Below are 17193 nucleotides of genomic sequence, written 5' to 3'. Positions count from 1 at the left end.
GCTTGACAGCCTGCACAACTAGCTCCTTAACTACTGTACTATCTGTTTGGCCCAGTCCCCAAATCCCTAGTTGCTTTGAGTTTTTGCTTTAGTTTTTGTTTTTGGATCAACCACCCAGTGATGCTCAGGGGTTACTCCTGGGTCTACATTCAAGAATTACTCAGGAGATTACTCAGGCAGAGAGTCTCTTGCCCGCGTGCCTGGCTGTCTTCCCTGGGGCTCCTCGGAGGGGATAGGCTCCAACATCCCTCCCCACCCCGAGCAGAGCTCCTGGCGGCTGAAGACCTCTGGAGCCTAGCCAAGCCATGCTCAAGGCCCCTCTCCACATGTTCAGGCGAGCCTCGTGCATGAAGGAACCGGCAGAGGAACCCAGGTGTGTGGGACACGGAGCTGAGACCTCCAAGCCTGCTCGGATCGGGACTGGGCCTCCTCTGCACAGATTTCCCATTTCCCAGTAGCTAGGCAGTCACACCCAGGGACTGCCGCCAGGGCCGTGTAATCCTGTCAATGGCCAGCATCCAGAGACTTAAAAGCAAGCAGCCGGAAGCGCTCAGCTGCTTTTCGGGCCGGGCGATATCTTATAGCCTACTTCTCCCTCTTGGAGAACCTGGCAAACTACTGGGAGTTTCCTGCCCACATGGGAGAGCCTCGAGAGGTCCCCATGGTGTATTAATATGTCAAAACCAGTAACAAGCTGGGTCTCATTTCCCTGACCCTGAAAGAGCCTCCAGTACGGCATCAGCATCGTTGAAAGGATGAGTAGAGAGAGGCTTCTAAAATCTCAGGGCTTGGATGAATGGAGACGTTACTGAGACTGCTCAAGAAATTCTAGGATCAACTGGATGATGATGATGATTACTCAGGAGACAAGACCATTTGGGATGGCAGGGACTGAACTTGAGTTGGCTGCTTGAAAGGTATGCACCCTACCTGCTGTACTGTTTTTCTGACCCCTCTCTTTAGTTGGTTCTGGTTTGAACCAGTAGGTGTAGTGGTTGTTGAATTTTAACAGTATCTGTAAGTTTCAAACTGAGTATATTCATAGTAGTAATTAAAGACTAGGAAATATAATTGACAGAAGATTTATATCTATAATAACTGATAATTTTCAAAATTTGAAACTAAATTCAGTGAGAATACAAAGTATATAGAGATATTTCACTGAAGAGGATATAAGAATGGCAAATAATCAGCATCACTTGTCCTCAGCTGAGACTACAGTTAGATACCACTACATACCCACAAAAACAGCTACATTTTTTTAAAGGCAATATTACATGCTGGCAATGATTAGAGAACTAGATATTTCACACATTACTGATAGAAATATGTGATTTAGTCACTTCAGAAAAAGGGTGTGCAGCATCATTTAAAACAGCAAATTAAAATTACTTAATCATACACACCAGCAATTATATTCCTACTCAATTATTCCAGGGAAATATATACTTAATCTATGCAAAACTTTTCTACAATTGCTCATAGCAGATTTATATGGAATGGAAAAGAATTGAAAATAACAAAAAAAGTTTTCAGTAAATGATTAAATATGTTGTGTTTTTTTTCTTTACACAAAGGAATGCCATTGATTTATATTTAGAATATAAATATGTATGTTTTTCTAGAACATTCTGTATTGTGATAAATTCTAATGTCAAAGGTTATATACTTTCTCATCCCATTTGTATGATATTCTCTAAGTGGTGAAGATGGAAGAAAACGAGCAGTTGTCAGGAGTTAAATACGGTGAAGGCTAGAGTGGTAGATAGGATAGTATAATAATAGCAATAGGGACATGTTTATAATGATGAGATAGTCAATTACCATTTAATTGTGGTAGTGAGGTTATATAATCTACACTGGACACATGAAGTAAAACTAAACATGTGTGCACCAATAATGCTAATTCTATCAGTAAAGTGTTTACATTAGGCTGACCTCATTAGAAAAAGACACCTTCCTATCAAGTTCCAAAAATTTATCATAAAATATTTGTTCATATAGCTATAAGGCAACTGTTTGTGTATCTATATACTCTGATTGTATGAGTTATACATAGTTTACTGTTTCACTACTAACATTAAGATTCCTCAATTTATAATACTGTTAAAATGGTTTCTCATGCACATAATTCCAATATCACACCCATCACCAGTGTACTCATATTTCTCCCACAAGGACTCCAGCACCCTTCCCTGCTAGTACCCCTCTTCCAACTTAATTATGTGCATCACTTATCCCATTAACGTTGCCTTTGGACCTTTGTTGTTACCTTGTTGTGTATCTTGAAGTCACAGACATGAGAAAGATCATTCTATATTTATTCCTTTCTTTTTGATCGACTTCACTAAGCATGATATCCTTTAGTTCCACCCATGGCATTACTAATGTTTAAAATATAACTTAGGATATACTTAGTGCTCAGATCTTTCAATGAACAAATGAACAAATAAACAAAGAACATACTTTGAATGATATATTTTGACTCTATGCTTATTATTGGGAATTTGGATAGATTCCATGCTTATCAAATAATTATTGTCATCATCATTGTTTACATTTCCTGCCTTTTTAACTCTACTTTTGGAAAGTCTGATAAGGTTCCCATGTATAAAATTAATTCAATATTTAATAATAATCTTTCTACACCCCCAGTATAATTATTGTCAGTTTACTTACATCAAAGTAAACATTTTACTGAGGATAATATATGTAGAAAAATAGACAAAAGTGTGCTTCTTGATTTCTAACTGTGACTATCTAAATACAGGAAAGATTGTGTGTATTTACACCCACTTGGTACACCCATCACCCAGTTCCATAAACTATAAATACATACATGCTTTTTAGTCCACCCACTTCACTACAGATTTTTCGAAGCAAATTAAGTTATCATATCTAATAATATATTAATTATCCTACCTGCCAACATACCTACCTACATGTCAACATCGTATATGATAAAAAAAAATTTAAGAACAAGAGTGTATATCTATAAAACCTCTAATGTGCTGTTGAGATTTGCTCTCTATTTCTTTTTCCAGTATGATTTTGACAATATTTCTGAAGGATATAAATAAATTATTTAGAGATGCACACTAAAGAAATCAGTCCTTACATTTATTAAATATAAGAAACCTTCTAAAGAAGAAGTAGAAGGCAGATTATCACTTGCATTTTTAAAAAATATTTAGTCAAATTTGGATTAATAGTATTTATGGAAACTCAAATCATACCAAATAGCAAACAATTTATTAAAAAATTTGCCCTTTAAAAATTATGATCAGACAATTGTTCTTAATGTTGTCAATAATTTCAATTTCTATTTGAGTAACACATCTTCTGAACTCCTTTTAGTATGATGTGGCCCTAAAAGCACTTTTTTTCAATGTTTCTTTGCATTTTCTAGGTAAGAATTCAAAGTCAGCATGTTGTTATTTAAAATATGCCAATAATTTAGTTTAATTAAAATCTTAAAATTGCAAGTTGTGGAGATAGATGGTTTAAAATAATCCCAAATTCTTTTGAGGTATCATACTGATGGAAAAGTTTAGGAATATTAAACATATTAAAGCACAAATCTGTAAATATTAAGCACCCCGAACATCAGCATTACTTTCAAAAGAACTAATTTTATGTAGATTTAGGAGCAAATGTCACTAAGACTTAGATGTACAACATGGCAAACTCAGGAAAGACTAAGACAATCAGCACAAGGGAATAGCAAATGTCAAATTTTTTAAAAACAATTTTGTTCCTGGGTAAATTAATGGATTTTTAAAATAAGAGAGAGAGGGAAGAAGAAACAGGGAAAAGTAGGTGTACTGACATTTATGGAGTATTAGGTATAGTCAATAGCTATGGCTATAATGAACATATATGAATTTGTATTCATATAACATATTATTAAAAAGCTTGTTTTAACCCTTAAAGTCAAGTTTTATTGTATTTAGATAATGAAGGATAAGATGAGGATAATAGAGCTTATGTATCTTCTTCTGTGACTGGCCATTCTGAAACCATATATGTCTCTAAAGCTCATGCAGTTTCCTATAAACTAACTTCATTAAAGAGATTGATGGCAACCACTCATCCCTTGTGACCTGAAAAATCATTATTTCCATTGATCTTGACAGGAGACATATGAAAAGAGACTCAGTAGGACAAATAAAAAGTAAGGTAAAGTAAAATAGTTACCCCACATGTGGAAGACTGTCTGTAAATATGGTCACCACTTAATCTTAATTTTCTTATTCATTTATCTTTATAGCTGGCAGAGAGCTGCTTTGCTGTCTTGAATTTGGACTGGCTCTGTGACTTATCTAGACCAATGGAATATGACAAAAAATGATGGTGTGTGATTTTATATTTGCTCTCTCAGGATCCTGCTTCTATGCCAAGTGTCAAGGGTTCTATTTCTGAGTAATGAGAAATATAGATGGGTAAAAAGGAGAACACATACACACAAATATGGAGACAGAGAATCAAAGAGAGAGAGAGAGAGTAGAGAAAGAAAATGGGGAGAGAGCAGGGGTGAGGAGAGGAAGACACAGAGAAAGACAGATAAAGGAACAGAGACAAAGAGAGACAGAGGCAGAAAGACTCGGACACTCAGCACCCTATAATTTCCTCATCATCTTCAAATAAGGCATCAGTTAAGGCACTAGGTGGCTAGGTATGTGAATAGCGTTCATGGTATTCTCACCCCATTCAAGTTGTAAACTGGCCAGTTGCATGAGGGACTCCTATGACACCATGTTCAACAAAAGAACCACAAAATCACTCTTCTGGTTCCAGAGTTTGGGGAGCCGCCGTCGTGGTGCCGACATGGCCAAGTCCAAGAACCACACCACACACAACCAGTCTCGAAAATGGCACAGAAATAGCATTAAGAAACCTCGGTCACAGTGATATGAGTCTCTTAAAGGGGTGGGCCCCAAATTCCTAAGCAACATAACGTCTTGCCAAGAGGCACAACAAGGAGGGCCTGAAGAAGACGCAGGCCAACAATGCTAAGGCCATGAGCGCCCGGGCCGAGGCCATCAAGGCCCGTCTGAAGCCCAAGCAGGCCAGGCCCGTGATCACAAAGAAGAATAGTTGCAAACTTAGTCGACTTGTGTAGATTGCTCAATTGGCTTTGGAAAAAATGCTCATGCCCGCATTGCCAAGGGCCTCAGGCTTTGCCGTCAAAATCCAAGGTCGAAACCAAGGATCCAACCAAGGCTAAAACCAAGGCTCAAATGAAGGCTAAAGCCAAGCCCCAGAGTAAGACCCAGACGGCTGCAGCTCCAGCACCAGCTCAAGCTTCCAAAGGTGCCCAGGCCCCTGCCAAGGCCCCCTAAGAGGCTGCTGTCAGTGTGAGCGTGGAAGGACTGGTGCGATCTCTGGGCTGTCTCCAGTGTGGGTCCTCCTGTGCTGTTTGTACAAATAAACCTGAGAGCAGGGAAAAAATACTAAAGAAGAGAACTACAAAATCTACCCAAAGAATTATGAGAAATAATACATGTTTGTTACAAGCTTAGGAAGTTTTGTTGGCAGCAAAAGCCAATAGATACATTTTTGGAATAGTTTTGGAGTCTTGAAATGCAAATCATCAGGAAAAGAGCAACAGGGTAGTGTGAACTTAGTCCTTATCTTTATTAAGGTCCTTAAGTCAACATCTGACACCCAAGAAAATCTCAATTAAATATGACAAATACTATCCAGAAAAGATAGTTTGTGGTTTGGCAAGGATTTGTTAACAGCCAATAATATAGGACCATACACAGCGTAAGCTATAGGGGAAAGATTCTATTTAATTCCAAGATAGAAGTGAGAAAGATATCTGAGACATTCTGAGCTTTGGAGTTAGACATGTCTACTAATACATCTCATCACCTCCATGAACACCATCAATCATATCATTCATTATGATTATGGTTTATTGACAATCTCTAGGCAAATACCACCCTAGATATTTAATTTATTTTTATCTAATTCTTATAATAACACTCTGAAATTGAACCATTTTGAGAAAATAAAGAATCTCAGAAGACTTGCACAGCTCCTGAGTTTTTATGACTTATAAGAGAAATCGTGATAATTGCAACCTAGTTTTGTACATTTCCAAAAGCTGTCTTCTGATTTTATTATGTTTCTCAGGATGATGGGTAATGAAGTTATTTAATATTTGTTCTGGTTGGTATTCCCCACTGCTCTATGTTAAAATTCCTAGTATTACTTACTTAGCTCTGAATTCTCAGAAGGCAAAACACAAAGCATTGACCTTGAGTCAGTGGAAGAATAGAATGGGATATCTAAGGAATTCAGGCCAGCAAGACACAGCCAGGAATGAAAGACATTGAAAACATATGCCAACCCCTTGTCTACAAGATCAACAAATAGATTCAACCTACTCATACAATTTTAAAGTATCTATTTATCTGGTGCCAGCCACTGAACTAGAGACAAAAATAAATAATTCACATTTCTTGACCTTAAAGAAAAGTAAGCAATCTGATTTATGTAGAAAAAAGTTTTGTAGAGAGTCTTGAAGGTGACCTAAGCTAATTCTTGGGGGTACCCAGGTAAGATCTGATTTGCTTTCTATTCTGGAATGTTGCTAAAAATCTCACAAATGTGTAGGACAGTCATACACAGCAGAGAATGATTTGTTCCCAAAATATCAATAGAAACTGGGTAGACTAAAGCAGCCAGAAGATAATTAAATTAAATTTAATCTTTTTTCTGATAATTACCAATAAAACTGATGAACTAAACAGAAACAAAAGATAACCTGCTTTCAATACTTAGATTTATTTAACTTTTTGGAAATGGAGGTTTCCTGGAGTGCAATAGTTTAAAATCAGTAAATGACTTAATTTCTTTTCAATCCTTGGGATATTATAATGAGGGTAACATTAGACATTCATTTTAGGGGCAGTCAATTGTCCATTGTTCCACATTTCTGGACTCATGCCTATAAATTTGTCAAATAGGAGCCTCAGCCTGTAAGTAATATTAGAGGTTTTTTTTGAAGAAATTTTCACATACACTATGGAAAATTATAAGATATTCTCCCAAATTTTCCCCTTAATGAAAAATTAAGAAAATTTTTCTCATTCAATCTAATATCTGCATTTACCATAATTAATTAAAATCTAAGATAAAATGCCCCGTGTCTCTAACCTTTATACTATTGTTATTAGTATCACAACAGACCTTTTGTAGGTATGGAAACATATTTTAAATGGTTCAGAAAAAATTTGGAGGCATGCTAAAGCATTCTAGATGGGAAAACATAGTGACAAGTTACCACAGACTATTTATAATTCTCAGTTATAAAAACTGAACCAATTTGAAGGAAATATATAGCTTTATAAATAGGCAGAAGCCAGAGATTTCATAGCCTTAAAACCACATTTGCAAAAAGCATTACAAGAGCTTCTTTAAAGGGCAGAAGAAACTTCCTATCATTCGACATATGTTGTATATTGTTGTCCTCTACTAGATTAAGAATGGTTAAAAACATATAGCGATTAATCATCACAAATTGAATTTTGTTAATTTATTTTCTAATAATTCTATTTGCCATTCTTTAAAGTTTTGGGGGTCAAGTAATATAAAATAAATTGTTACATGCTTGCCAAGGGAGAAAAAAGCTTCATTTATGGCAGGAAAGATACGATGATTACTGCAAAAAGGTTCAAGTACAAAATACTATTTAAAGTAATGTTTTACATGCCAGTGTTGTAAACTTAGTTATGTAAATGAGAATAGGCACTATACTATATTGTATGAAATGATTTAAATTTCCTTATTTACAAAGGTTAAAATCAAATAGCAATTTGCCATTACAAATTGAATTTTGTTGATTTATCTTCTGATAACTCCACTTGCCATTTCCTTTAAGTTTTGTTGGAGCAAGATATATGAAATAAATTTGTTATATATCTGCCAGGGGGAGAGGCTGGGGATTAGGGACACTGGTGATACTGGTGGTGGGATTAGTGTCTCAACATCGTATGCCTGAAACAATTCTATTGTGAACAACTTTGTAAATCAGTATCATAATATAAAACAACTGAGCCTAAAAAAAATCTCTATGTAAATTAACTCTCTTTTAGGGTTCTACCTCTACCTATCATGTATTAAGTGCCAGGATATGTTTAGGTATGGCAAGCTTCGAGCGAAGCAAGAGTATATGTTCTTTTCCTTAAAATAAACTCATGCATAAGAAGCTGACCAAGGGATGTGCAGCTATCACAGAAAGTGCTATCATAGAAAATAAGAATCTCCATTTCTCATTTTCTTGATGATATCAACCAGTTTTCCAAGCTTCCAATACTCTGCTCTTATAACTCTAACTTCTTGAACTTTTTTGCACAGACTTGACTATCCATGTCCTAACTCTTGAAACTGAAATTGAATAATAATTTTTTATGCCATTTTGGAAACAGGCCCATTAACTCCTCAATATTATTAATAATACAAAATCTTGAACCATATTTGTTAAGATTCTGAAAAATGCTGATTTTCTATTTGATGTTCCAAACCAGAGGGAGGGACTATTTTCTTTTTAAAAAAAAAAAATTTATTTGTGAATCACCATGGGGTATAGTTACAAAATTATGAACTTCCATGTTTGCGTTCCAGTCATACAATGATCGTTTACCCCTCCCCCCACCAGTGCCCATTCTCCTCCACCAATATTTCCAATATCCCTCCCACCACCTCCACCCCACCCCCCACGCCTCCACCGTTCTGCGGCAGGGCATTCCGTTTTGTTCTCTCTTCTTTGGGGTGTTGTAGTTTGCAATAGAGGTATTGAGTGAACATCATGTTCAGTCTATAGTCCATTTTCAGCACACATCTTTCAACCTGAATGGGTCCTCCCAACATCCTCTACTTGGTGTTCCCTTCTCTATCTTAGCTGTTTTTTCCCCCAACATGTGAGGCCAGTTTCCAAGCTGTGGAGCAGACCTCCTGGTCTTTATCTCTACTACTCTTGGGTTTTAGTGGGAGGAGCTATTTTACTCCCTCTCCTACAGAACAGAATTGTGGTCCTCGTGATCTGAGTCCTAACCTGATGTATACTTTTTATGGCTATACTTCACACATTCCAGTGACCTGATAAAGTATTACATGAAATTGAAAGAAGAACAACAACAATCTGATTATTTTAACTAGTGCATATTAAGCACAGAATATCATGGTTGAAAATATGCCTCTAATTAATAAATTTTTCACAGGTATTGTGCCTAATAATTAGATCAAATAATTAGATCTACACTAGGGAGTCATGTATGCAAATACTCTGTTCCAATTCTATTTCCATTATAACATGGTATAATATTGGAAAGGGTTGAAGGTGAGTTGCTTCCCAATTATCTAAAATAAGGATATACATTCTTTGGCTGATCAACTAGTTGCCTTTTTCTAATAAATAAAGTTTCATTAGAACACAGTTGCATTCTTTTTCTGTTTGCATATTTCCTATGGTTGTATTTATGTGAAAGTGCAAACTGTATAGCCTGAAAAGTCTAAACTACTTACTACTATGTCTTTCACAAAAAAATTCCATAAACCATTGATTTACATTAAATGAGAACATAAAAAAAACACTGAAGTAAATTTTTCTACATCAAAAATCTGAAAGAACATTTTTTCCAAGGATGTTTCCTTTGGAGAACTAACTTTCTGGAGGAGAAAGTAGAGTGACCCAGCCTTATCAAAACATTTAGAAATTAAACTTCACATAATTGGTCCTGGGTTTATGCATGTAGGTGGTTTAAAGGGAGAAAAAGCATTCTAGCAAGTACATTTGAAGTTCAAATATCTCACAAATCTATTCATTTCACCATTATGTAACATCAAACACTCCATAAAATATAGGATTTAAGAAAATCAAACTATTTAAGGCCTAATGTTGAAATGCAAATTCCCACTAATTTCAGCATGGACACTAATGTCTATTTTTGTCTTCCCAATGTGTAGGACCATAAATTAATCAGGAATCTTTGAAAACTTCAGAGAACCACCTACAACTATATGCATGACTCTCTTTCAGGAGTGTTACACAGTGTTATTTACTGAGTATTCTCAACTGAATCTGTGAGAGCATCAGAAAAAAAATAAGTATATACTCTCTTTTCAAGAATTTAGGGCAGAAGAAGTTTTTTGCACTTGGTAGTACTGCCTATGGAAAAGTCAGTGTGGTTTCTCTGATGAGCTCAGGTGGCAGACTAGGAAAATACTTTTAGTTATAATATTCGGCTCATAAATTATAGGCATACTCTGAGATCCAGCATACTACATGCTCTACTATCATGTACAATGACATAGAATTATAGATCTTTGCAGGATAATAAACCTAAGAAATGTTCTAATCTAATTAATTGATATTGTGTCTGACTATATTTTAATTAGAATAGGCAAAATGTCTGGCTCAAGGCACATTGATAGCTAGTCAGAAGTAGAATATAAGCTGGCAACACCTGGGATCTTTTTATCAATATCACAGTTAGCAAACTCATATGCTCGAGATAAAAATTACAAAACAGAGAAAAGCTATCTTGGACAACCAGTCAATTTTTTTCTTAAAAAAATTCCTTTTGTAGGCCAGAGAGATGAGAGAGTGGTTCCAGAGTGGTTGCAGTACTTGTTTCTCTTGTGGCCAACCCTGGGTGGGTTCCCGGAACCACATATAGTTCCTTGAACATTACCATGGATCACTTCTATGTACAAAATCAGGAAGAGTCCCTGAGCACCATGGGTGTGCTCCAAATCCTCCCTCACAATTAAATGTCCCTCTTTTATGGCTATTCCTTTTTTTCTTTTTTCTTTTTGAGTCACACCCAGTGATGCAAAGGGGTTACTCCTGGCTGTACACTCAGGAATTACTCCTGGGGGTGCTCAGGGGACCATATGGGATGCTGGAAATCAAACCCAGGTTGGCCCTGAGCAAAGCAAATGCCCTACCCGCTGTGCTATTGCTCCAGCCTCCTTTAATTGCTATTCTTAACAATATTCAAACTCTTTAGCATGACCTAGAGTTCAAGGTGTGAACTCTAGATATTTTTCATGCAGAGGGATCATTCATATTTCTCGTGCTCTAGACTCCTGGGACAGATCAGTGTGACATGAAATCTAAGTGGTAGGAATGGTTGCAAAGGAAAGACAATTTCAAGAAAGTTTGAGCCTAGATGTCATCCAAAATCTAAAGGAGGGGTTATCTAAAGGAAGAGAAAAGTCTCTATCTTGACTCTATTAGGTTCTCCCAGCCTTAGTCCAGATCCTGTGTCATTTTATAGAAAGTTGAGGCTGGAGAACTTTGTAAAACATCTCATCCAATGATTCTATGGTACATGAAAGGAGGGGCAATTCAAGTTTCTTCAGTTAGTTTCAATACTGTATAAAACATAGAAGAAATATATCTTATCCATTAATATACCCCTGAGTTATAGAATAGCTCTCCTAATTTAGACTTTATCTAGAATTTTATTTACTATGACACATGAATCAGAGTTCTACATTGCTATGGATACGTAAACATATTTCTATGAAGTGACTGATGGAGCAAATATATGTCAAATAATCATATTTCTCATTCTTTTTAATAAGTAAATGTCAAGAAAAATGATGTAATACAATATATTTGGAATATAAATGAGAAAATTCAAGCCTAAGCCCAAGAATGAGAGCAAATTAAAGGCCGTATTTAGCCTTATGTTGCTTACCAAATTTTTTATTTCTAAGACAATGTTCTTTCCATTATAGAATGCTATTTCTTTTATATCAAAATGGTCACATAAAACCTGTTTTCTTTATTATTTAATTTTTTTTTAATTTTTACATGAATCACTGTGAGGAACAGTTACAGACTTACAAACTTTTGTGTTTATGTTTTGGTCATACAATGATCGAGTACCCATCCCTCCACCAGTGCCCATTCTCTACCACCAATGATCCCAGTATCCCTCCCACCACCCCCACCCCTTCCCGTCCACTCCACCCCGCCTCAATGGCAGGGCATTCCCTTTTTCTCTCTTTCTCCTTTTGGGTGTTGTAGTTTATAATATAGGTATCGAGTGGTCATCATGTTCAGTCTATAGTCTACTTTCGGCTCGCATGTCCCACCCTGAGCGGGCCCTCCAAGCACCCTTTACTTGGTGATCCCTTCTCTATCTGAGTTGCCTTTTCCCCCAGCATATGAGGCTGGCTTCCAAGCCGTGAAGCAATCCTCCTGGTACACATCTCTTCTATTCTTGGGTGTTAGTCTCCCATTCTGTTACTTTATATTTTACAAATGAGTGCAATCTTTCTATATCTGTCCCTCTCTTTGTGACTCATTTCACTTAACATGATACTCTCCATTTTGATCCATGTATATGCAAATGTCATGACTTCATCCTTTTTTAACAGCTGCATAGTATTCCATTGGGTAGATGTACCAAAGCTTCTTTAACCAGTCATCTGTTCTTGGGCACTTGGGTCTTTTCCAGTTTCTGGTTATTGTAAACAGTGTTTCAATGAACATACAAGTGCAGAAAAAACTTGTTTTCTTTATGGTCTCAAAAAAGGGAAGAAATAAGAATGAAAAGTAGAAAGGATAAAGATAGAATTAATTGCTTCTTCTTTCGTCACAAGATTAGGTGTAGAGATTTTCATTTTCTGAAATAATGGGGTAAATGTTTAACAGACAACAAAGATGAATAGTTTTCCACCAAAATATATTACATAGTAAAGCAAATGAACACATGATGTCCAAGAAGCATAAATGTCAATGACATCAATATAATTAAAATGATTAGAAATAGGGGCAGAACAAGAGTACAGCAGGTAGGGCTCTTGCTTTGCACAAGGCAGACCCAGGCTGATCCTGGGCATGCCATATACCAGGAGTGATCGCTGAGTGCAGAGCCGGAGTAAGCCTTGGGATTGCTGAATGTGACCCCAAAATAAGCAAACTGAAAGATTTCAAATATATCGTATGTGCAAAAGTAGTCAAATAAAAGGCAAAATTAAAATTGCACAGTTAGAGTCTGGATCCTGGAATTGAAATATAGATCAAGGTTCACATATACTCTTCAACTTTCCAATGATGTGAGCTTAAGCATGATACTTAACCTTGGTATAATGTATTCATCTTTAAATTTTGTTGGGTAGCATATTTGTCATCTTTTCATAATTGAATGAAATAAAACCACAAAGGGCTTAGAACATTCCCTGCTACATGCAATGCCATCAACACTGACCCTGCTGCTGATTGGTATGACTGCAAGAATTCTAAACATCATAAAGTATCAGAAGAGGGGAAGAACATTGTAAAGGAATTAAAAGTGGGATGAGCTGAGGTCTTGCACTGGACAGCGAAGGGTAGGGGACAGTCCTAAGTAGAAGCCTATGGAGATGGCATGCTATAAACAAGACCAGTCTTTACCAAAGTGTGATGTTGGAAGACCAGCCAATGCAATTGGAGCGAAGAGAAAAATTAGAACAAGATCTCAACTGCCAGGATTTCAAATGCAAAACAAAACACACTGTGCATGGGTAAATATGCCAGGTTGTGTTCCTGTTTTTATCCAACTTGATTTAGAAAAACTTATTATAAAAGTTATAGAGCATTTTTATGAAAAAATTCAGAACTACAATATTCTGCTCAGTTCTACTTTCTTTTGTTTTCACACAGATGTTGATCCCTCTGAACTTTGTTTCCCAGGGAACTTGATAGTTTGAAGGGAGTGATTGTCTGGTGACACATATTAAGGGATGAAATCTACAAGGATCTATGTACTTTAAAAAAAAATTCCAGTTATATTTTTTATTTTGACTTTACACCATTTTTACTCTTGGAGGTGCATATTCTTGAGTATCAGGAGATTTCTACAGTAAAACCATGCTGTGTCTTAGCTATTCCACTGCTGGCAAGAATTTAAGTATTTCTGACTCACTGAGTCAGTTTCTACTTATCAATTTGTTTCTCACTTTTTAACATTTTGTCCTTAATATATTTTTATTAACTCTGATTTGTGATTTTATGTATTTCAAAAATACCTCTTCAATAAAAATCCTTCCTTTTGAAAATGCATGCATTAAATATGCTATTTTCTTGATGTAGACTTTGCATCTAGAACTATTTCTAGTTTTATTTTAAGATGATATTACTTTGTAAAAGAAACAATCACTATTAACGCTTTCTGATTGTACAAATTCAAGGGGGAAAGTCTAAAAAAATTAGCACATCTTAAAATGATGGAAACTACCAAATTGACATTCAGCATGATCGAGTGATTATAAATTTTACAAGCACAAAATGATATAAATGACAGAGTATAGATTGAAAAATAGACATGTTTCAAGAAGCATTGTGGCTCAAGACTTAAATGACAGCCATAATTATTTTTAAGAGCTACACAGATGAGAAATACATGGAATTCAGGCACTTAAAAGCTGTCCTTTCATTAAGCTCAGTATTGATGAGCTATAATATGTATTAGTGTGTATGCAGTTGTAAACTTGAAAGGAATTGAATGAATTTCAAGAGGACTTAAAAAACAAAAAAAAACATAATTGAGCGGCAGGATAGAGGAAGAACCTAAGTAATAAGCAGGAGAACATACAGTTTACTCAGAAGAGAAGAATTAGTTCTCTAATGGTTCTAAATCATATGAAGTTAGACTCATCTTCAAATTTTAAGTACTTTTTCTGAGAAAATGTAATGGGATAATTGGTGGTACCATATAGATGGTAGGTTTTTCAAGTTCGTTTTCTTCTTAAAGTATCCAATGAAGATAAAATGCCTTTAACTTCAACAAGGAACATAGAATCACTTCAGAATTCTCTTGAAGTGAGATTATAGAAAAAACTGCTGCTTTAGGAATCTTTGCTAAAATTTACATTAAAAAGAAATGGATAGAAATATATCATCTAACATGTGAGATATAGTATTCTTGCATCAACAATGTGTGAATGCTTTATATTCTTGCTTTCTTGTCTTTCTCTATTTTTATAATTTCTCCAAAATTATCATGAATCATTTTTATAGCAAATACAAACTGATACTATTTGTTTTGTTTAAATATAATATGACATTGTTGATATAATCTGAAGAAAAGAGAGACGTGGTACACTATTTGAAGAGACATAAATTACTGTAGCTGTTAGGGAAAACAGTATAAAAATTGCTCAAATAATTAAAAATAGAAATATCATCACTGTCACTGTCATCCCGTTGCTCATCAATTTGTTCGAGCGGGCACCAGTAATGTCTCTCATTGAGAGACTTATTGTTACTGTTTCTGGCATATCCAGTACGCATGGGTAGCTTGTCAGGCTCTGCCATGCAGGCAAGATACTCTCAGTAGCTTGCTGGGCTCTTCGAGAGGGGCGAAGGAATCGAACTCGGGTCAGCAGCGTGAAAGGTGAATGCCCAACCACTGGACCGATAGAAATATCATATCACCCTTTAATTCTACTTTTAAGTATTTATCCGAAGGGTAAAAATACTAGTAAAAAAAAGATATAGAGATTAGAGATATAGCTCAGTGGTAGAACACTTGTCTTACATGTGTGAAGTGCTAAATTCAATTCCTTGTACTACATGAGAACAAATGACAATAAAATAAGCATGGGAAGCCTGTTGCCAAAGAGATAATGCGACAACTTATATAGCACAGGCTTTGCATTCACGAGGTCTGAGTTTGAACCCTGGCCACTTCCTACTCCCCAGTGTGCAGCCAAGAATCACCCCCCAAAATCAAACCAAATTAGGAGTAGTGTCTCTGCATTCCTGGGTGGGACCCTCTTTCCCAAGACTGATAAAAAAAGTTGAGTTGTATACTTCCCTTCAGGTTCTTTTCAGTATTAATAACAACAGCCAAGATTCTGTAGCTATCTAAGTGCCCATTGCTGAATGGGTAGATCAAGAAGATGTGATGCTTGTACAAAAGAGTGAATTGAGATGTAAAAAAATAATGAAACTTTGCCATTTGAAACAATATTGGATGCATTTTTGGCGTGGATAAGGGGAAGACAATCGAAAATTCTCTGGGGCTATTCCTGGCTCTGTGCACAGAAGTGACCCTTTATGTATGTTGTCTTTTATTTTTCTTCTTTTTTGGGGGGTAGGAAGGAAACCTGGTGGAAAACATAAACTACTCCTGGTTTTGTGCTCAAGAGTTACTCCTAGCAGTACTCAGGGGACAATATGGGTTGCTGGGGATAAAACCAGGGTCATCTACATGTAAGACAAGAGACTTACCCCAATGCTACCTCTCTGGCACCCATTGCAATTTTTTATACTTACTACTTTTATTATTTATTGTACACGTTCCTTATCTATTCATATGAATTTATTTTTAAATTTTATTTTTATTAAAACACCACATTCACAAAATTGTTCATAATATAGCTGTTCAGGCACACAATATTCCATTTCCAATCCTTCTATCAGTGTGATCTTTCCTTCATCAATTTCCCATTTACCCCCCAAGTTTGCCCCCTAGGAGATACAGAACAAATTTGTTTCATATTGCCTACTCCAACAAGATGGCAAATGCAATTATCAGAAAATAGATCAATAAAAGCTCATTTGTGCTGTTTTGTGATCTTAACCTATGTAAATAAATTTAAATCATTTAATACAATATAACCTAATTCCTTTTCTCATTTACTTAAGTATGTTTTTAACTCTGGCATCTGAAATACACTGCATTACATTTTATCTTACATTTGGGTCTCACTGTGGTAATCAACATGTCTGTCTGGTCATTAATAAAACTTATTCTTAATTCCTTGCCCAAATAGTTTGGAGTTTACATAGTATAGGTAAAGCCTACAAATGGAGAAGTTAGTAAGAGTGAAGAGAGTTGAGAAAATTTTAAGGGGAAAATCTGAATAGGTTTATACTATTTTATATTAATGTTAGTGAGGTTTTATGTTACAATTGTTTTCAACTTGCAAGATTAATCTACAGGTGGCTATAACTTATGAAAGAGTTTTTACTGTATACCGAATTATATATTTCTATCTCTGAGAGATATCTGAATAAATGTCACTTGTTTGAGAAAGTTCTATGACCAATGTTGTCACAAGTACTGTGACCAATGTTGCCTGAGGAAGCAAAGGGTGATAGCACTCAATGTAAGTGTGATATATCCAAAGTACTTTGAGACATACTGAATATTGTGTCACAAAAATGTCAGGGCTTGTATC

The 17193-nt window shown here is 35.8% G+C and overlaps 1 protein-coding gene and 1 pseudogene across 1 annotated transcript in view; one reads left to right on the top strand and one right to left on the bottom strand.

The window, feature by feature from the left end:
• The window catches only part of KCNH8 (potassium voltage-gated channel subfamily H member 8), a 384704-nt gene that overhangs the window by 190015 nt on the left and 177496 nt on the right, over nt 1-17193 (bottom strand). The window lies entirely within an intron of this gene.
• On the top strand, nt 4828-5374 carry LOC105942770 (60S ribosomal protein L29-like; annotated as a pseudogene).

Source organism: Sorex araneus, chromosome 4, assembly GCF_027595985.1.
Source record: "Sorex araneus isolate mSorAra2 chromosome 4, mSorAra2.pri, whole genome shotgun sequence".
NCBI classification, from domain to species: domain Eukaryota; kingdom Metazoa; phylum Chordata; class Mammalia; order Eulipotyphla; family Soricidae; genus Sorex; species Sorex araneus.
This window is presented reverse-complemented; position numbering and strand designations above follow the sequence as displayed.